General features: G+C 43.4%; 2 protein-coding genes across 4 annotated transcripts in view; one reads left to right on the top strand and one right to left on the bottom strand.

The window, feature by feature from the left end:
• The window catches only part of C1H8orf74 (chromosome 1 C8orf74 homolog), a 601672-nt gene that overhangs the window by 152257 nt on the left and 428337 nt on the right, over positions 1 to 21078 (top strand). The gene's annotated exons all lie outside the window — the stretch shown is intronic.
• Positions 1 to 21078, bottom strand: part of PINX1 (PIN2 (TERF1) interacting telomerase inhibitor 1) — a 100424-nt gene that overhangs the window by 54095 nt on the left and 25251 nt on the right. The window lies entirely within an intron of this gene.

The raw sequence follows: 21078 nt of genomic DNA on the forward strand, positions 1-21078 counted from the left end.
GAGCACAGCAGCAGGCACGTGCAACTGCTGCTCCTTTTAATGGGATGAATGCATTTCATAGCCTCCACCTTTTCACAGATGAAACTGGCACACGGGTGGCCAAGCCACATCAGTGTGTAGTCAGACAGCAGAAATTTTTAATGAGGAAGACCATGCAGCTAGGAGAGACTGCAGCAGTACTTTTGCCTAAACTTACTGGGAAGGGCAAACGCTGCCTCCTCCTCTCCTCTCCCATCCTGCTAAGTTCAAACCAAGTGCAAACTAATCTTGCACTTTGAACACAGTTTACACTCTGCTTACTTCAGTTACTGTAATGGGAAAACGAGACGAGGAAACAAGATATTTTAAAAGCAGGTGTAAAAGGGGGAAAGATAGAGCAGTTAGGACTGTTTCTGCTAGACTGGGATAACTGGGAGGGTAGGCATTTTCTAACACCTTCAAGTGGGGGTGAAGACCTCTTTTCTGCTGCAGCTTGATTTTCCTGAGCCTAATGGAAGGGGCAAGATGCTTTCTTTCTCTCCCATCCATGTTGTGTTAATGAAATCAAATTATTTTGCTCTTCCAACTCAATCTGCAACAACTGATGTAAGCTAAGGATTAAGGGGGAAAGTGGGAGAGAGAGAGAAAAAAACTGTACAGTGAGACCTTGATCTAGTGGTCCTGCCCCCTGCCCTCCCAAGGATACCAAAACCCACCGATATGGGCACGTTACAAACCGCCCAAAGCGGGCGGTCTGGCGCCGGCTCCATTAGCTACGTTGAGAAGCCCCAGCGGCTAGACCGCGAGGCTCCCTGGTGCAGCTAAAAAGGAACGCAAATGGCGCTCCTTTTTGGTCCCCGGAATGGCGCTGCGAGGCGCGAGGTGTGCACTCGCGGCGTCACTTCCGCCGTGCCACGTCTGGACGCTGTGTGCAAGACGTAAATATGGCAGCGCCCATGTGGACGGGTGCTGCCATTTAGTACGCGCTCTGCACGTCCTAGGGAGAGGGTCGGTTAGGAAGGTGATAACCTTCCTAACCCTAGCACGCCCCTTCTTAATTCAGGACGCGCGGAGCCGGTACTAAATGGCGGTGTGTAACCCGCCAGGTATAGTAAAATAGTGCCCATTATTTAAATGACAAAATCAAGGTTTGCTTTTCGAAATTATTACTGTATTTTGATATGTTTTCAACCATGGATGGTTGAATCTATAGGTGCAGAATCAGAATATGGAACGCCAACTGTACATTTTAAGAGGAACTGAAAAATGGGAGAGGAGATTAAGTGGGATGGTTCCAGCCAAACTGAGATAGTTGGAGGGTAGTATACAGTGGTACCCCGGGATACGAATTACCCAGCTTACGAATTTTTCGGGATACGAAAAAATCCCATAGGGATTTATTTTGGTTTCGGCTTACGAAGGTTTTTTCGGGTTACGAAAAAACCCCGGCGCTGTTTTAAATGGAAAGGCCACCACCGGAGGGCAGCAGAGAGCTATTTTTTCCATTAGCGCCTATGGCAATTCGGCTTACGAAGGTTTTTTCGGGTTACGAACTTAGCCGCTGAACGAATTAATTTCGTAAACCCGAGGTACCACTGGGATAATTGGGGTAATTTGGGTAAGTTACGACCTCACTCCGCCCAACTGTTTATTTGTAGTATTGCAGGTGGGGGGGAGGGGTTGTGTGCAACATTAGGAGGAATTTCCTGACAGTAAGGGCTGTTCGACAGTGGAACACACTTCCTCGGAGTGTAGTGGAGTCTCCCTCCTTGGAGGTCTTCAAACAGAGGCTGGATGGCCATCTGTTGACGATGCTTTGATCTGGATTTCCTGCATGGCAGGGGGTTGGACTGGATGGCCCTTGCGGTCTCTTCCAACTCTATGATTCTATGATTCTATGGTGCTATGCAAATTGAATCACCTTCCATCCAGTGGTTAGTTTTGAAAATTGATGTCTAGTCTCCCTCTAGGTTTTTGTCTTGGGGTGGGATGGAAGACTCCCCCCCCCAACCCCACCTTGAGCTTTCTGCATGGAAAGTACAGAGAATCCTCCATGAGATCACTGCCTGGCTAAGGAGGATTCTGAAGAAGCAGAAACCAAGGAGAATCCAATGAAAGCCCTGGAAGAAGCTGGAGACAGGTTTCAAGGTGCTCAAAAGGTTGAATCTCCCTTATCCAGAATTCCAAATTATTCCAAAATTATCCACATGGGTGGCTGAGATTGTGACCCCTTTGCTTTCTGATATTTCAATGTAAACCAAGCTTTGTTTCATGGATAAAAATATTTAAAATATTGTGTACAAAATTACTTCCAGGCTATGTGTACAAGGTGTATACAAAACATAAATGAATTTCCTGTTTAGTCCCATCTCCAAGATAACTCATTATGTATATGCAAATGTTTAAAACTCTGAAATCCACAACACTTCTGGTCCCTGGGAGACTCAAACAGCCCAATATGTTTCGGCAGTTGTGTACCCTTAAGACCTACTTCAGGGAGCAATTTAGAATTGAAGTTCAGGAAGTTCACTTGTCCAGAAAACATTTTGTGGTTTCCTGCATGGCATGGGGTTGGACCAAATGATCCTTGTAGTAGTTCCCCCCAACTCTAAGATTCTATGGCCCAGAAATTTCTGAAGTCTGATTCTAAATAGCTTCTTGGAGAGGGCCTTATACACACAGGCCAAAATGTGCCCAGCTTTTAAAGTAATAAAACACCCAACTTTTGAGTATCTTGAAACATGCCTCCACACTTCAAAGGAGCTGTTACAACAAGCTAAAGATGAAGTCAAAGAATGGGAAACAAAAGTTCAACAAGGAGACACAGATTTTGAACAGATCTCCAAGTCAATATGCAAAGTAGGAAGATTTGAGAAAGAACACATGAGAGACTTCAAAACTGTTATAATCAAGTATTTGGAGTCATTATTACAAAGACAACAGCATCTGATAAAATATTGGGAGGCATTCCTACCTAAAGCCAAAAACTGTTGCCTAGGAAGAAGACTTTCAAATATGAAGGCTCTCTCGATGTTTGTCCCAGTGTCCAGGACCTCTTTGTTCATGTGCTTCTTGGTCAATCCATTACACCAGTGGTTCCCAACCTGTGGGTTGGGACCCCTTTGGGGGTCAAATGACACTTTCATGGGGGTCACCTAAGACCATTGGAAAACACTTATTTACTTACAGTTATGAAGTAGCAACAAAAATAATTTCATGGTTTTGGGTCACCACAACATGAGGAACTGTATTAAAGGGTCGCGGCATTAGGAAGGTTGGCAACCACTGCATTACACCATGTACAGAGAGAGCAAGTAACATTGGAGTCCAACCAAGTAACATTTCCAAGTTCTGATTCTGGCTGTCACAGATGCTTCTGCGAGCAGAGCCTGAAAGCCAGAGCTTCCTCCCATCTAGCAGTTGGTTTTAGTGATACACTGCATCCAAACATGGAGGTTTAATCCAACCACTTCGACTAAGAGCTGTGTACTTTGTTTAAAAATTGCCACAACCCGTATATTTGTTTCTTACTTCAAAGTGTATGCCCTGTTTTAGGTTACTCCTTTTGGGTCACACAGCAGTATTAAGAATGCACTCAAGATGTGCTCAGAGATGACTGTTGTGTTCCACAACTTGCTGTTTGAAATGGAAAGATCCCAAAGCAACTAATGTTAAGGTGCATATTATACAAAATTGACTGAGCTATTTTGAGACAGGGGGGGGGGGACTCCATAAGCACTATTCCCCACCTTTAGCGGTAAAAAGACCATATCCCATCACTTTGCCATCCTTCCAAGGCAACCAAATCTGTTGTCTGAGGCAGCTGCCTCACTTTCATAGAGGTGAGCATTCTGGCCCTTTGGAGTTTGAATTCAGCCCTGGGACTTCTTTTCTCCTAACGTGGGGAAGACCATGTTGGCAGGGGATGATGGAGGCTGCAATCCACCATGGTTGGAGGCACAAAGTTGGAGAGAGCTAGCTGAGAAAAACCTCTCTCAGTTCAGATGTCTCTTACAGGTCAGGTGTCCCTTACAAAATGACACCCGCTGACTGCATTCCACTCTGATGCTGCATCTTCCTCTTTCTATGATTTCTTATGTGATCATCCCTACAGTAAAAAGCAACGGCAGCAAAATTGGGGGGGGGGGAAAGGGGGGGGTGGAATTAGGGGAGACAGAGGAAAGAAGAGAGAGTAAGGGCAAAAGCTAGAAGAAAAGGCTTGGAAGAGCCAGTAATCCAGCTTTCAGGCGCACCGCCGTTAAAAAATGACTTAAGTTTTCTTGATATATGAATTTGCAGAGACACCATTTATCACCGAGGCTGTTTACCTCCACAGCGGAGTCCCTCAAGCCAAAGAGTCGTGTCATTCCCCTTTTGACTGATTAATTAGCCAATCAGGGGACATTTTTCACTGTGCAGGATGATGGGTTCTCCCGGCTAATGTTTGGTCTCTAATGGCGACACATTAAAGCCAACTCGGCTCTTTTAGCCTATCCAAGTGACCGAACGGGAAGGCAAGATGATAAATCAAAAACCAACTTTCCCGCCTCCCTCGGTTTTGCATCGGGCCCAAACAAAACCCCCAAGGAACCAGGGGCTCTGGGTGGAGATGCTTCACTGATGAAGGGAGGTCGGGCTGCGGAGCAGGGGAGGAAGAAGAAAACAAATAAGAAAAACAGGCAATTTTAAAATGGCTGTAATTCTAAGCAGCAATGTTTCTCTGTTCCTAGAGATGGGAAGGTCCAGAAAATCACCAGGAAAAAAAAATATTTAAAATTCCCCCAAGCCGAACCCCTTTATGAAACAGCTTTTTCACTGAAATATTGAAAAAGGTCACCATTTTGAATAAAATGTTTAACATAAGGTATTGACGTATATACCGCTCCAAAGTCATTTCTAAAAAGCATGTGAGAGAAATAATACTTTTATGAAAGACTATGTACAATGCCAGATCATTCTAATTATTTTATGAAAGACTCTCTACAATGTCAGATCACTATAATTACTGCTCTTTGTCCTCTTTTCTCAGTTTTTTCCCCTGTGGGAATCAATGTGTTAGTATGGAAAACTAGTGGAGACAATTTTTTTTAATATCACTAATGGTTTCTTGTGTTAATTTATTTTATTACACCTGCTCTTCAAACCGCCCAAAACAAAGAGGCACCTTACAGTTCAGGTGTCCCTTACAGCTCAAGATCTTGTAGCTCTATTCATAACAACAACAAGTAGGAAGGAATAATAAAAATATAAAAGTATATAATACAATTATAAAACCAATTATCCAGATAAAATACTAAAAACACAGTATGATATAAAGCAAACAGATAAGCTATTGTGAAGTCAAAGGCTTTTACGACCAGCATTCACACATTTCTGTGGGTTTTTCGGGCTATGTGGCCATGTTCTAGAAGAGTTTATAGATAAACTATTGTTGTTGTGTGCCTTCAAGTCATTTCCAACTTAAAGTGATCCTAAGGCAACCCTATCATGGGGTGTTCTTGGAAACTTTGTTCAGAGAGGGTTTGCCATTGCCATCCTCAGAGGCTGAGAGAGTGTGACTTGCCCAAGACCACCCAGTGGGTTCTCATGGCTGAGCAGGGATTCAAACCTTGGTCTCTAGAGTCCTCACCCAAAGCTCAAACCAGTACACCATGCTGGCTCTCATATACGTTGTTTAATTCCTTTTAAAGTAACTATTATATTTAAACTTTTATCAAAGTTCCATATAGTTTTTAAATTTGTATTGCTTTTAAATATTCTGTTAGTCATTTTGAGACCCATCATTGGGAGAACAGTAGGATATTAATGGGAAAAATAAATGGATGGCTTTTATATGGGGCGGTGTTTGGTTATGCTTTTTAACTTCTGTATATTTTTATGTAATTTTACACAGTTTTAAAGGTAAAAACATTTTTATTTAGGCAAGCTTTTTAAAAATTACGACAGGGTGTCTTACTTGGGGTGTTTTTAACTTTTTTATGGTATATAGTTTTAAATAGATGATTTTAATTGTTTTTAAAAATTGTAATGCGATGTTTTTGAATTCTTTATTATCTTGTAGGCTGCCCTGGGTCCCTTCCTGGGAGAAAGGTGGCATAGAAATGAAATGAAATAAATAAATTTACCGTAGTTAAGATTACTTTAATTGTTTTAAATTTTTTATTGTGAAGTTCTAAACATGTGCTTTATCTGTGAGTGCCTTGAGTTCCTTTCTCGGAAAAAGGCATCATGCAAATGAAATTAATAAAATAAATACAGTTCCTCCTGGTCTTGATCTGGCTTGTTGATCATGCCCAGTTCTAAAGACCTTGAGCATCACTAAAAACAAGAAGTCTGTAGTCCTCATGGTTGTGAACAGAAAAAAACAACAGTTAAGGTTGATCATAACACCTATCTTGAAATCCCTCCACTGGCTGTTTATTAGTTTCCGGGCATGGTACAAGGTGTTGGTTATTACCTGACTACTTATGGAAGCGCCTTCTCCCACATTGTCCGTCCCATCCTTTACGGTCCTCTGGGAAGAATTTACTTCAGTTTAAAAAATCCAGACTGTCCACCATTTCCCAAAGGGCCTTCTCCACTGCTGCGCCAAGGCTATGGAATGACCTGCCGGAGGAGATCCGCCACATTACCACCCTGGTGGCCTTTAAAAAGGCCGTTAAGACGAATCTCTTCTGGCAGGCCTTTCCAAATTAGCCTCCCCTTCCTGAGCACATTGCAGCTTATTCCCTCCTATTATAGAGTCCTTCTTAGATTTTTCCCCAACTTTGTTGATCTTATCATCACAATGTTTTTATATTGTAAATAATTTAATTTAGTTTTATAATCAGGGATGGGCGGTTGGACGGGGGGTTAATTTTAACTAGACTTGATATGTAATACACTGTTTTTAGATGCTGTAACCCACCTTCATTCCCCGTGAAAAGGCAGGCTATAAATAAATCATCATCATCATCATCATCATCATCATCATCATCATCATCATCAGGCTACTGACACCTACAAGGGTCATACAATATATATACCCCACACACCTCCGTGCCAGCATTCTCTGAAGATGCCAGCCACAGATGCAGGGAAACATCAAGAATAATCTCTTCTAGAATATGGCCACATGGCCCGAAAAACTCACAAAAAACTATGGATGCCGGCCATGAAAGACTTAATAACTTCACACTGCTGACACCATTTCCAAGGCCAAATGGGCAGCCCAGACACCACTCAGTTCCTTCAGTGACCATCAGGAAACATGAATCAGGAGAGGAAATATTGAAGAGTCGAGGGGAAAACCTGTGTGTTAGTAATCAGGAAATTACCAGAAGATGAGAGTAGCAGCCTCTAGAAGGTCGATAATGAGACATGGCTAAATGACGGAGGGGATCAGAGAGCAAAATGCTAACAGAAGACAGAGAAAAGGCAGAATTACTCAACACTTTCTTTGCCTCAGTCTTCTCAGAAAAGGCAAAGGGTGCTCAACCTGAGGATAATGGAGCAGAGGACAGAATAGGGGAATTTCAGCACAAAATAAGTAAAGAGATAGTACAGGAATACCTGTTTAACCTAAATGAATTTAAGTCTCCAGGACCAGATGAGCTACATCCAAGGGTATTAAAAGAACTGGCTAATGTAATATCGGAGCCATTGGCAATAATCTTTGAAAACTCCTGGAAAACAGGAGAGATCCCAGCAGACTGGAGGAGGGCAAACGTTGTCCCCATCTTCAAAAAGGGGAAAAAAGAGGATCCCAACAATTATCGTCCAGTTAGTCTGACATCAATCCCAGGAAAGATTCTGGAGCAGATCATTAAACAGAGAGTCTGTGAACATCTAGAAGCCAATGCCATAATCACAAAAAGTCAACATGGGTTTCAGAGAAACAAGTCATGCCAGACAAATCTAATCTCTTTCTTTGATAAAATTACCAGCTTGGTAGATGAAGGGAATGCTGTGGATATAGTATATCTTGATTTCAGTAAGGCCTTTGACAGGGTTCCCCATGACATTCTCACAAACAAGCTTGTAAAATGTGGGCTGGACAAGGCAACTGTTAAGTGGATTTGTAATTGGTTGACCGGCCGAACCCAAAGGGTGCTCAACAATGGCACCTTTTCATCCTGGAGAGAAGTAACCAGTGGGGTCCCACAGGGCTCTGTCCTGGGCCCAGTGCTATTCAACATCTTTATCAATGACTTGGAGGAAAAAATTGGGGGAATACTTATCAAATTTGCAGATGACACTAAAGTAGGAGGAATAGCTAATACTCCAGAGGACAGGATCAAAATTCAAAATGACCTGAATAGACTAGAAAGCTGGGCCAGAGCTAACAGAATGAACTTCAACAGGGAGAAATGTAAGGTACTGCACTTAGGGCAAAAAAATGAAATGCACAGATATAGGATGGGAGACACCTGGCTTAAGGAGACAACATGTGAAAGGGATCTAGGAGTCCAAGTAGACCACAAGTTGAACATGAGTCAACAGTGTGATGCGGCAGCTAACAAGGCCAATGCGATTTTAGGCTGCATCAATAGAAGTATCGTATCTAGATCCAGGGAAGTAATAGTGCCACTATATTCTGCTCTGGTCAGGCCCCACCTGGAATATTGTGTCCAGTTCTGGGCGCCACAATTCAAAAAGGACATTGAGAAACTGGAGCGTGTCCAAAGGAGGGCGACTAAAATGGTGAAAGGTCTGGAAACCTTGCCCTATGAGGAACGACTCAGGGAGCTGGGGATGTTTAGCCTGGAGAAAAGAAGGTTAAGAGGTGATATGATAGCCCTATTTAAATACTTGAAGGGATGTCATATTGAGGAGGGAGCAAGCTTGTTTTCTGCTGCTCCAGAGACTAGGACCCGGAGCAATGGATGCAAGCTACAGGAAAAGAGATTCCACCTCAACATTAGGAGGAATTTCCTGACAGTAAGGGCTGTTCCACAGTGGAATGCACTTCCTCGGAGTGTAGTGGAGTCTCCCTCCTTGGAGGTCTTCAAACAGAGGCTGGATGGCCATCTGTCGACGATGCTTTGATCTGGATTTCCTGCATGGCAGGGGGTTGGACTGGATGGCCCTTGCGGTCTCTTCCAACTCTATGATTCTATGATTCTATGAACACAAACCACAGGCTTGCAAGTGATACCCTTACAACCAAGGAGCCCAAAAATCAAAGTGGCGGCAAGCATGTTAAAAATAAATCCACACATTATACCTCTACATTTATGCATGTGACTCCCGACTTTAAAGCACTTTTGGGAGTCTCATGAGCAGTCAAGATGAAATCAGAATCCTCTTTAGTGACTTTCCAATACCAATGTCTTTTGCAGGAATGCATTCCTCCATGATAAGACCTTGTCAGGAAATACAACTGGAAGGAGGAAGGAAACATGGAGAATAAATTTATTACATACAGTGCGTGCGTGTGTGTGTGTGTGTGTGTGTGTAAAATAGAGATGCTCAAGAGGGGCGTGGGAGTATATTTAAGGGGTTCTAAGAAGTTCAACCAGATAAAAACTAATGGAATGTGTGTTTTTTGCCTTCCCGGTGCAAAGATTTCTTTAAAAGGAAAAAGGGGGATAGCGCCGGAAGCATAGCCAATTCCCTACTCTGGATCGGAGAAAGACCGCTGAATCTGGTTTGCACCTTTGGAAGTTTTCACCTAATGGCCTATCAATATTTCCAACAGATTCAATGTGCCGATGACTCCAATTTCGAATAGTCAGCCATTGTTTCTGCAGCAAATACATATCAAGGAAGAGCCAGACAACACCCCCCCCCCAGCTTCTCACTCAATTTGCACCTCAAATTTGTTCTGGAATGAAACGAGATCTCAAATTGGACAGAAGCCAAATGTTTTGCAAGTAGTGACATCAAGAGAAAAAGGGTAGGGATGATTATGTCATTCAGGGAAAGCAATGGAAGTCCAGGAGAAGCGGTACTTGGCTGGTTTTGAGCCTCAATGCAAGAAGATTTGGGGAAGGGGGGGAGGAGAGACAGGTTTGCCTGGGCAATCACCACTAATGCTTGGAAAGTTTTCTTTTGGGAGGCAACAACTTCCAAAGTCCCCCAACCAGATGCTCAGTGGGGTATTCTGAGAGTTGTTGCCTCCAAAAATAAATGTTTCCAACCTATGTTCAGCATTGAGCTTTCCACAGAAGGAAGGAAACTTTCATTCCTCCTACCTAACAATATTATCAATGACATTTTAATTACCATTTGTCTAAAGAGTGGCCTATGTAATCCCCCAATTTGATCTTCAAGACAACCAGGGTTGACAAAAAGGACAAAAAGTATTTATGTCATATCCAAATGAAGATTTGAACCTGGTCCTCTGAGTCTAATGCTCTGTAAACTGACATCCTGACACCATGTTGAGAGGGAGTGTAGAATAAAAACAGAGGTATCTGGGTTTGCTGTGGTGGCACAGCAGAATGGAGGGAGTCTTGGGGGGAAGTGCCCCCCCACTTGCCCACCTTGGCCTTCTGGGAAACCTGGAACATGTGAGAATGTATAATGGGGAGATGGGGTGAATACACCGGGAGACCAATCTATGATTTACATCCCAGCTAGCATTTCTGATTGCTCCATCCCCAAAATGATCATTACATCATCATCAGAGGATCATCTAGGAAACGTGCCTCTTCCCTGATACTGTTTTGCTCTAGGTTGCTGCCTGTGAGACTAAACAACTGTACCCTCCCTAAAAACTGGTACAACGCAGTGGCTTCTGATCGTTGATTATCCTTTCCCAACGTGCTCTCCCCTAGATGTTACAGACTTCCTCAAGGGTGGGAATCATGCAGCATTCCAGATGCTGTGCTGCAACTACCATCATTTCTCAACATTAGCTATGCTAGCTAGAACTGATGGGAGTTACAGTTCAAGAGCATCTGGAAGACCATGCCATTTCCATCTCAAACCTAAATGCCATTGCTTGTCCCAACAGGTGCAGATCTGCTGAATCAATTAGATTTACTAAAGTACTGAGTTAACATTCAACAAGTGGTTCAACAAATCTCCTCTTGTGGAGACTAACAACTGGATAGCGGGCCACAATCTATGACAATCATCATCCCCAACCAGTGTGGCTGATGCTGGTTAGCTACAGAACTGAGTATATCTTGGGAACCACATTCCAGCAGTGAGCAGAAGCACAGGCCAAAGGGGTGAGACCAATAATGCATTTATCAAAATGTTTATAGGCCACCTTATATCCTAGGACACCAGGGCAGTGTACAAAACCCAATCTAGGACAACAAATAATAACAGTTTTAGAAGACTAAAAGCATACTAAACCATTGATCACTTAAAGCCAAATAACCTGAAACCAATTAAAACAGTTTAAACTTATGGTGCATCTAGCGTATGTGTAAATTGTGTAAAATCAATTAGGACCTGAAGGCTTTAATAAAAAGCCACATTTAGAATGCCACCAACATTGGAAACATGTCCTCCCACACTGTATTACCTACTGGACACAGGGGGGGGGGAGTGTCCAGATAGAATCGCAGAATTTTAAGAGTTGGAAAGGTACACAAGGATCACCTACTTCAACCTCCTGCCAGGCAGGAATAAACAATTAAAGCACTCCTGAAAGATGACCTTCCAACCTTTGTTCATAAAAACGGCTCCAAAGAAGGAGAATCCATGAGCTTCTGAGGCAGTATATTTCACTGCCAAAGAGTGAAATAGCAGGGAGGGCATAGTGGTTAAAATGCCACTATTGCAGCCACAAGGTTATGAGTTCGATCCCAAGGCTCCAAGGTTGACTCATCCTTTCATAGGTTAGTAAAATGAGTAATCAACTTGTTGGGGGCAATAGTAAACCGCTCAGAAAATGCTGAGTTCACTTATAAGCAGTACAGAAATGTAAATGCTATTGCTATAAAAAGCTCTTATAACACCCTCCAAAGTCTTCCAAATGTTTAGGTGGAATGTCTTTTCTTGTAATTTGAATCCATTTGTTTGTGTTCTAGTTTCTGGAGCAGCAGGAAACAAGCTCACTCCATCTTCTACATGACATTCCTTCAGATATTTAAAGATAGCTATCCTCTCACCTCTCAATCCTCTCTTCTCCAACTGAACACACCCAGTTCCCCAAGATGCTATACCTAAAAACTTGCTGATGTTGTTATTGTGTGCCCTCAAATTGTTTCTGACTTATGGCAACCCTAAGGCGACTCTATCACTGGGTTTTCTAGGGCTGAGATTATGTGACTCTTCACAGTACATCCAGTGGGTTTCCATTGCCGAATGGGGAATCAAAACCCTGATCTCCAGCTTCATAGTCCAGTGTTCAAACTACTGAATCCCAACATTTTAGAATGAGAAAGTGAGGAAGAGAGATGTAGAAAAGCTGGGAAACCAGCAGATGATGGTGCCATTGGGAAAGGTCCGTTGGGAAAACTGAAGGCCAGACTGCAATCCCTGAAGGGCCACAAGCTCCTCACCTATTTCATAGGTGGATACCTCCCAATATATGTGCTTCATTGGGGAAGTAGGAAAAAACTCATTCTCTGCGACCAGCCCTTCTGTTGAACTCTATAACAAAACAGGGCTGGTTAGGGTAAATGGTGACATGTCTGCCTCCCAATGGACCCAGGAAAAGATAGCTGAGAGGTTATTTTGGCTGCTATATAATTGGCCAAGCAGCTACTCTATAAGCAAAGGGAAATTTGTCGATGCAACTGTCTCTGAAGTAACAGGGAGGAGAGTGGTTCAAGGAGCCAACCAAAGACCTGGGCACTGAATTGTATGGACAAGGGATATCTTCCTTGCCCAATAGACCTGGGGTATATGCACAGAAGGGGCTATGCTGAATTTTTTTTAGCAAAGTTAGTCTCTACAGCAGAACATCAAATCCTGATGAAGACCAGGACTCCTCCTATCTCAGCAGGAAGAGATACGGGGACAGTCTGCTCCGGCATTTCCTTGCTCTTCCAAGTGCAACATGGACACTCTCCAGGATTTTAAAACTCAGGCGCTGAATTCAGTGCCAACCTTTCAAAGAATGGAAACCATAACCTGCCACTGATATACCCCAAGGGGGAGGGGACAGAAATGCAACATTACTTCAATATCATTTCCCCATTTGTTGTTGCAGTGTGCCTTCAAGTTATGTCCGACCTATGGCAACCTTAAGGTGAAGCTATCATGAGGTTTGCTTGGCAAGATTTATTCAGAGAAGGTTTGTCATTGCCTTCTCCTGAGGCTGAGAGCATGTGACTTGCCCAAGGTCACCCAGAGGGTTCATGGCCCAGCAAGGAATAGAACCCTGATCTCCAGAGTCATAGTCCAACACTCAAACCACTACATCATACTGGCTCTCCATCTCCCATTACCTCCTTTGCAAATGGTTTGACAGCATAGCTTTGTGAATTAAAGACAAAGGCAGAGCTGGGAAATATTAATTTTGGACAACAACTCTCAGAATTCATCCCCGCTGGACATGCTGGCTGGGGTCTTTTGGAAATTGTAGTTGTCACAAATTGGTTTAGCTTTCTCTTGAGATGGGGAAGGAAAGAGGCCAAACCTTTGCAACAGGCTCTCTTACTCCCTTCCCCTTGGAATTCTGCTGCCACCAGGTGGATGTCTTTATTTGTGATGCTGCTTTCACCAATGCTGCCCCCAAACTTCTTATTTCACAAATGAATCCCCTTTTTGGTAGAGCACTAAGGCCTTAGGCATGGGGTAGGCAACCAATAACTGCAGGCCACAGCAATAATAACTTTTAGAAAGGTTTACTAATCTAATGTAAAAACAACAGCAATCCTTCATCCATCTTCTTAGAGGTCATATTTTGATCCTAATATTTCAGTTTACAATAGGCCCCAATCTTCTAGGCCTATCTAAACACAGCCCCCAAGAAATTCAGGTCTTATATTTTTCCTGTCTCTTCCTCTCACATTCCAGAGGCTTCCTGGCAAGCTTCTCTCCCAAAATTGTTTAGCCTCACACTCTGGCTGTTTTTCTGTTTCTATTTCCCTTCTTGGATTTTTTCTTATCAACTGGGCTTGTGTCATCAAGTAATTTCTGACTTAAGGCAATCTTAAGGCAAGCCTATCACAGGGTTTTCTTGCTAAAATTTGTTCAGAGGGGATTTTCCTTAGAATTCCTCTGTAGCTGAGAGTGTGATATGCCCCAAGTCACCCAGTGACTTCTATGGTTTAGCAGGGATTTGATCCCTGGTCTCCCAGTACCCTAGTCCAACACTCAAAACATTATGCTATCCTGGCTTACATAACAAATTTTGCTTTCATTTTACATTCCCCTTGCATTTTACAAGAAATTATATTCGCATTTTTCATAATATAAACTGTATTTGTATTTTTACAAGAAATTAAAACTTAGCTACTGAACTCTAACTCCAAATATACCAGTACAAAATAAAAAAGCACTATTAAACCCATACCTATCAATAAATAACAAAAGAGTGCAGTAGTCCAAAGAAGCAGCTTTCCCAAGCTCTGAACAAAGGAATGCCTGAGTCTCAATTCAACTTTTTCCCATTTCAAGCTACCTTCAAAGTGGCTTGAAATGAAACCAACTTCCTGCATCCATCTTACTTCTTAGTTCCTTCCAATGTTGCAAGCAGAAACCAGGAAAGCTAAACAGGGATGCATGTGTGCAACACGAAAGAGTGTGTGTGTGTGTATCTTCAAGTCGATTCCAACTTAAGAGTGCCCCTAAATAATAATAATAATAATAATAATAATAATAATAATAATAATTTTATTTCTATTTCCCACCTCTCCCTGTGGATTGAGGCAGGATCACAGCAGTATCAACAATACAAATTACAAAGTGCACAGTAGAATAAAAATAATATTATTTAACTGTAATACTATCTACCAGCAATGTTGCTGCAGATGAATTAAAACATCCATGTCATCATCTGTTTTCCATATTATCAAATCAGAGTGGGAATATTCAACTATAACAGGTCGGGTAGATATGCCTGCTGGAAGAGATCTGTCTTTAAAGCCTTCTTAAAGGCTTCTAATGTGGTAATAAGACAGATCTCTTCCAGTAAATTATTCCATAATTTTGGGGCCGCGGCTGTAAATGCTTTGAGGGAAGTAGTGGCCAATCTAGTTTTTGTGTATTCCAGCAGTTGCTCCCCTGAGGTTCTAAGAGTGCAGGGCGGATTGTGTAGGGAGAGGGGTTCCTTTAAGTAACTTGGGCCCAAGCCATATAGGGCTTTAAAGGTAATGACCAACACTTTGTATTGCGCCCAGAAGCTAATCAGCAGCCAGTGTAAAGATTTTAATATTGGTGTAATATGGTCCGATCTTGATGTTCCTGTAACCTATCATGGGGTTTTATTGGCAAGATTTGTTCAGAGGAGGCTTGCCATTGCCATTGCCCTCCCCAGAGCTGAGAGCATGTGACTTCCTCAAGACCACCCAGTAGATTTCATGGCCAAGCAGGGATTAGAACCGTGGTCTCAAGAGTCATAGTCCAACAATCAAACCACTACACTGCATTGGCTCAGCTAAACAGGATAGACCCTCAAAATGAATCTCCTTGCTTCCCCAAAGAATGGGCACTGTATCACCTGGAGAACAGGGCCTTAAACTGATAAACCACTGCTATCTAGCTCTATGTAAAATTTCCAAATTAATTTTGTTCTTCCTGCTTTTTTTGGTGTGGGCCCGGAGTTCAAAATTTATCTGTGCACCACAACACTGCCACTAGGGTTGGCATCACTCAGTGTGGTAACTCATGGTGACACCTTCCCCCATGGAACTCCTTCCATATCACACCACACAGAATCCTTAGTCATAATAATAATAATAATAATAATAATAATAATAATAATAATAATAATAATAAATTGTTTATTTATAAACCGCTTTTCCCAAGATCAAAGCGGTGTACAGGAAGCGGGAACTGCGACGGCTAGAGTACCGTTGGCGCAAACACCTTCGCTTAGACGACAAGGCTCTCCTAGACCAACTGTTAGAGGACTACGGAGAGGCGATACGAGCAGCTAAGAATTTAACTAGACTTGATATGCAATACCAGGGGGGACCGGCGGTAACTTCATTGTTACGCCGGATCATTAATACATCTTTGAGGGAAGGGCAATTTCCATCAGAATTAAAATTGGCCATTGTAAAACCTATATTAAAAAAGCCCTCCCTCGACCCCCTGGTACATAATAATTATCGGCCAGTTTCGCTGCTGCCATTTTTGGGGAAGGTGATCGAGAGGGCGGTTGCGATCCAGCTTCAGGCGGTCTTGGATGAAACGGATTATCTGGACCCATTTCAAACTGGCTTCCGGGCGGGTTACGGGCTTGAGACGGCCATGGTCGCCTTGGTCGATGATCTCCGTCTGAGCATCGACGGGGGAAGCGTGTCCCTGTTGGTGCTCTTGGACATCTCAGCGGCTTTCGATACCATAGACCATGGTATCCTTCAGAGGTGGGAATCGGGGGCACTGCGCTCCAGTGGTTCCGGTCCTACCTCTCCGGGAGGTCCCAGATGGTGCAGCTGGGAGACGTCTGCTCCGATGAGAGGGCCCCTCAGGGAGCCATTCTGTCTCCCATGCTATTTAACATTTACATGAAACCGCTGGGAGAGATCATCCGGAGACATGGGGCGTGGGGTTATCAGTACGCTGATGACACCCAATTAATTTTCTCTATGTCTCCGACTGATGCAGTGACTGAGGATGGCGTCTCTCCTCTCGTGGCCTGTCTAGAGTCAGTAATGGGCTGGATGAGGGAAAACCGACTCAAGCTGAATCCAGAGAAAACGGAGGTACTTGTGATAGGTCCCCCTGGTCCAGGAATGGCGGTAGTTCCACCTGTCCTGAACGGGGTCACGCTCCCTGTAAAGGACTCTGTGCGCAGTCTGGGGGTGCTTCTTGACTCGTCGCTTCACCTGACTGCTCAGGTGAATGCGACAGTCAAGAACACCTGTTATCAGCTTCGGCTTATTCGCCAGCTGCGCCCATACCTGGCCCAGAGGGACCTTGAAACTGTTGTACATGCTCTGGTAACCTCGAGATTGGATTTCTGCAATGCACTCTACATGGGGCAACCCTTATACCAAACCCGGAAGCTACAAATGGTACAGAATATGGCAGCCAGGCTGGTCACTGGAACTTCCAGGGCCAGCCATATTACACCGGTGCTTAAAGATCTGCATTGGCTGCCTATTCGCTTCCGGGCACAATAAAAGGTGTTGGTGATGACCTATAAAGCCCTAAATGGCTTGGGCCCAGGATACCTGAAGGACCGCCTCTCCCCGTACATTCCGTCCCGCACCCTCAGAACATCTGGGCAGCAACTCCTTAGGGTGCCAGGGGCTAGGCTGTCCTCCACTACGAGGAGGACATTCTCCATCGCCGCCCCAGCCCTTTGGAACACGCTGCCCACAGAGCTCCGCTCAACTACCTCCCTGGCACAATTTAGAAAGGACCTGAAAACCTTTCTTTTCCACCTAGCATTCCCCGATTAAAGTCCAGTGGGCCTCCCTTCCTCTTCTGTGGCAAAGAGGATGGGCTAACAGGGGTTTTATATTGTTATATTGTTGCTGTATTGTTTTTATTGGTATATTGTGATTTGTATTTTATAATGCTGTAAACCGCCCTGATCTGCGGAAGGGCGGTATAAAAATAAAATTTTTATTTTTTTTATTATTTATTAACAGAGTTATATCTCCTCTGTCAGTGGCCAGACAGAATCCTTAGTCATGCTTTGTGTACTAAAGTTCCTTGTAAATCATAATTCCCATATACTGTATCACTGAATGTAATGGCAATAGTTGTGACATAAACAACTAGCAAAATTAAGTTATACCTTTAAATTACAATATTGTACACACAGCCTAAATCTACTTACACGTACATACCGTAGTTTCATGCGGTTAAAGTGAACATTTGGTAAGATGTGATTTTTAAAAAAAATTTTTTAAAGAATAATGTTAATAAATTCACATTTTTTAAATTAAAAAAAGACCTCCTTTCTTGTCCCACTGAGCCTCACCCCACTCATACAATCTCTTCCACTGAGCTCTACTGTTTAAAGAAAAGCAAATGCCACAGCCTGTTTCTGCAGAATGGCAGATGTTTAGGCAACAGTGGTGTTTCCTGCCTTAGGCTGTCACCTGGTGCAACTGGCACCCCCTGCACTCCCCTAATGACCCCTTTTGCACCATAGTAGCAAATGGTGTGCTCCCCTGTCCCATGTACCAAGTGACTTCCTCTTTCCCCTCCTAAAGGCAGAACCATGGCAGCAGCTCTGGAGAATCCCACCAATCCCCTACCTACCCACCTACTGCAGTAAATCCCTGGAGTAGCTGCCTGCCCCAACTCTTACTTTGAGGGTATCTCTCCCAAAGCAAGAAACTGGCCACTTTTCTGAAAAAACTAATGGTCAAGACTTGTGGACTCTGGGCAGTTCGGGGTGGAGACTTTTCTGCATTCCAGTACTGCTCCTCAGAAAGTTCTCCCATTTGATTTGGACTCTGTTTACATGGGTGATTTACAGCAAATCCTGCCTGGACTCACTGCATCCTGCTTACATGATACAGCGAAGAAGCCCTGAATAGGGTCTAGATTAACCTCAGGATGCCTGCACCCAATTCAAGGCTTCTTCCCCTTAACCCATATTTTAATAACTCACCTATTGCTGTGGGTTTTCAGTGACAATGGCAGCCACAGCTTGGTGCTGCTGCTGCGGGCGTGAATTGCTCTAAGGCCAGAATAAAATGTCTGGTGTCGACAGTGTAGCTGGACCCGTTATGACCTTAGATGTGGTGCCATGTGACAAACAGGGACTGCATGGGAAGGCAGCTGCCAGTTGTCACTGGGAAAGAGAGTCGAAAACATGCAAACTAAGGGGAAAATTCTAGGCCAGAATGCTCAAGGGGCAGCCCAGAGTATTCTGGCAGGTGTAGATGAGCTTGTGGATAGGCAATGGGTAGGGGCAGCATTAGAAAAGTTTGATGGGAGCCTGAGGGCTATTTAGTCAAATCCCTCACCATGCAGGAATCCACAACAAAAGCATCCAAGAGCTGGCCTCCTTGTTTCAGGCCAGGGGGAAGCTGTGTGCCACTGCTGGGGTTGGTAAGACAGAAAAGAAAGTATCTAAGAAAAGGGCATGGCTGGAATCCTGAACAAATGGGAGAATTCCACACTTCAGCATTGCATTTCAGGCATATTCCCCATGACTAATGGCCATCAATAGGTCTCCCCTGTGTGAGCAAATTGTCTAATTCCCTGTCAAATATATGTAAATCAACAGCCAGCACCAGGCCTTGCCAGAGTCACTTACAGGAAGTAATTCACTCACTGAGATTTCCAGCTTTGTCTCACAAACACTCCTTAACAAAACTGCAACAACAACCCCTACATCTCCTCACAAAAATACAATGCAAGTTAAGAAGCAGACAAAACCCTGGAGAATTCTTTAAAGAAAAATATTACAAAATTAGAGAGTTGGCCTAGATCTCTAGTCTGTCTGTCAACTACAGACAATTTCCACAGCTGATCTGTTATCATCTTGTCTCAAATGCTGCAGTGATTAATCCACTAGCAATCCGAATTATGTCAACAGCAGCAATCCAAATGTCATCCTCAAGGAAATGCTACCTATATCTCCGATAATTTGGAGGAAGCAAGAAAGTAATCTACTAGTTTAAATTCCCCTACAGTCTCTTGATCAGGGGTAGGCAACCTGCGGCCCATGGGCCAGATGCGGCCCGGTGAGGCCTTGGGACCGGCCCCAGCCCGGTCCTGCCGCCAATTGCCGCCGGGGCCTTTGGTGTCTCGCACGAGGGGCATGGTGGGGCAATTGTCTGTAGAAGCCTCAGAAACATGCATTTATCTTAACATTTTTTTAAAAAATCAGCAATTTTTTTCACGTGTCCTCCATTTTTTTATTTAAAAAGTGCTCTCCATTTGAAAATTTTGTCCTACATTTGTCCCGGTTTATTTATTTATTTAATTTTTAACAAATTATTTACTTATTTATTTTTTGCCTTAGGCCCCTCAGTTGTCTGAGGGACAGCAACCCGGCCCCCGGCTCAAAAGGGTTGCCTACCCCTGCTCTTGATCCTAACTGGCTCGCTACTGCTCTTCAGAAAAGTAAAACCTCATATTCCCTTAAATAAATAAATAATAATAAATAACCACTTTTTAACCTCCTTCCCAGAATTAACAAAGAGCAAATAGGACATACAGTTTCAAGATAAAAAATCACATAACGCTTAAACTGATGCAGAAATACTGGAGAAAGAGTTATACAGTGGTACCTCGGGATACGAATTACCCAGGTTACGAATTTTTCGGGATACGAATAAATCCCATAGGGATTTATTGTTTCGGGTTACGAAGGTTTTTTCGGGTTACGAAAAAACCCTGGCGCTGTTTTAAATGGAGCCGCGGCAGAGCCGCGGCTTTTTTTCCATTAGCGCCTATGGCAATTCGGGTTACGAAGGTACTTCGCCCAGGATTCAGTAGGATGGAACCATGGCAGTTAAAGTGGAGTTAAACTGCATTATTCCTGAAGTGTAGAGACACCCCTAGCCATGGTAAACTTAGGTCCAATATGCACTGAGTGTGCTTTGGACCTTAGGACCCTTTAGCACTGCACAATTATAGCCCTATGATTCCACTTTAACCGTCATGGCTGCGAGCCGCGGCAGAGCCGCGGCTTTTTTTCCATTAGCGCCTATGGCAATTCGGGTTACGAAGGTTTTTCGGGTTACGAAATTAGCCGCGGAACGAATTAATTTCGTAACCCGAGGTACCACTGTATAGTGAAGGTCCTGATTTAAGTGATTTGTGCAAAACTTAGGATAACAGTGTAATCAAATGCCTATCTATTCTGAAGCAAAGTCTATTTGCTTCACTGGGATGTACTCCCAAGTAAATGCTTACAGGGTTATAACTGAAGTTTGGCATTCAACAGTAGACTCAATGTGGATTATACACGCAGACCAGTTTAACACTACACAGTTGTAGCACTTTAGCACCACTTTAATTGCCATGGATGCCTCTAAAGAATCTGGAAATTTTGAGTTTGGTGAGGTACTAGCACTGTCTAGCAAAGAATTCTGAATACGTCACAAAATGACAGATTTTGTGACGTAC

The sequence above is a fragment of the Sceloporus undulatus genome, chromosome 1, assembly GCF_019175285.1.
Source record: "Sceloporus undulatus isolate JIND9_A2432 ecotype Alabama chromosome 1, SceUnd_v1.1, whole genome shotgun sequence".
Lineage (NCBI taxonomy): Eukaryota > Metazoa > Chordata > Lepidosauria > Squamata > Phrynosomatidae > Sceloporus > Sceloporus undulatus.